The following is a 1,847-nucleotide window of genomic DNA, read 5'->3' as shown; positions in this document are numbered from 1 at the left end:
GTGGCAAACACAAACCAAGACAGGAAAAAACGGACAGTGAAAACAACATTAAAAAGCCTAACGGCCAAACGCGAATCTGATGTTAAACGCTAACAGTTCGTCTCGCCTTCATAGTGGCTGGAGTGAAAAGAGAGTTGACCACAGGTTACACGTGAGCAGAGAGGATGGTAGAGGGAGGAAGAGAGAAATGTGTATAGCAGTGAAGTAGAAGCCAGGACAACAGAAGGAAGCAGAGCGAGATGGGGAGATGGGTAAGAAGAAAGATAGATGGGTAGATAGATAGAGGGATATATATGCATACACATACTTGCATTTACATACATACATACATACATACATACATACATACATACATATGTATATGCGCACGCACACTGACCCACACACATGCGCACAAACAAACAAAAAGAACGCAGCTCGGATAACGGACGGACACAACGAATATTGAAAAGGTTGCAAGACTCAACGAAAATTTTAGAAAAAATAAACAAGTAAATGGGTGGAAGCTGAACCGGTGTATTAAATAATAAGGCACTAAAAGAAAATGACTCTCACCAGATACAATAAAATATGCTTCAACACACGAATTCACATAAAGAATCTTGTAAACCAAATCCGCGCAGGAGTGGCTGTGTGGTTCCGGGTTCAGTCCCACTGCGTGGCACCTTGGTCAAGTGTCTTTTACTATAGCCTCGAGCTGACCAAAGCCTTGTGAGTGGATTTGGTAACCGGAAATTGAAAGAGGTCCGTCGTGTATATATATATGTGTGTGTGTGTGTGTGTGTCTGTGTTTGTCCCCACAAGATCGCTTGACAACCGATGCTGGTGTGTTTATGTCCCCGTAACTTAGCGGCTCGGCAAGAGACCGATAGAATAAGTACTAGGCTTACAAAGAATCAGTCTTGGGGTCGATCTGCTCGACTAAAGGCCATGCTCCAGCATGGCCGCAGTTAAATGACTGAACCAAATAAAAGAATGTGTGTGTGTGGTGTGTGTGTGTGTGTGTGTGTGTGTGTGTGTGTGTGTATACTCACATATACATGTATACACACACACACACACATAAATATCGACATTTCGAAACTTTAGTCTCCGTTCCTACCGCCCTTTCCAGGCTCCTGTTCACCCTTGACATAAAACCCTTATACACTGTTATCCTTCACAATGAAAACCTCCTTGCTTTAAGATATTTCCTCGAACTTCGTCCTGATCCTCAGCGTGACACCTCTAGCTTCCTCAGTTTGGCTGAACTTGTCCTTTCTCTAAATTACTTCTCGTTCACTAGTGAAGTTTATCATCAGGACTGACCATAGAACGAGAATGGGCCCAACTATGCGAACCTGTTTGCTGGCTACGTTGAGGCCTAAATATTCTCTCAGTTAATCGGTCCAACACTTGAGTTACACAGTCGTTACACTGACGTCTGTATCGGCGCGACCTCACTCTCCTGTAAACATCTCGACTCCTTCCTCTCTTTCATCCGGTTCTTCATTCTTGCCCTTGAATTCCTGTTCTGTCTCCAGCCCTCTGTCCACTTTCTTAATATTTCTGTTACCTTCCACCACTCCTCTCTTACCAGCCCATTCCCTGTAAACCTACAGACGCACACTCTTCACTCAACCTCCTCCCACCTTACTCACTCCACATTGTGCATTCCGTACTCAGGTCATTCCGTCTCCGCCGGCTCTGTAGTGACGATCATTATTTTGATACAGTCTCAACTTATGGCTCGCCACTTCACCTAACGGAGATACTCCATACCGTTATCCAAGCCGCCCTCACCCGTGTCCGATCTTTTGACGGTGCATCCGCTCGCTCTCCCCGCTCCCACCCCATCCTTACCCACC

This window comes from Octopus bimaculoides, chromosome 14, assembly GCF_001194135.2.
Source record: "Octopus bimaculoides isolate UCB-OBI-ISO-001 chromosome 14, ASM119413v2, whole genome shotgun sequence".
NCBI classification, from domain to species: domain Eukaryota; kingdom Metazoa; phylum Mollusca; class Cephalopoda; order Octopoda; family Octopodidae; genus Octopus; species Octopus bimaculoides.
The sequence above is the reverse complement of the archived record's forward strand: the minus strand, read 5'-3'. Positions refer to the sequence as shown.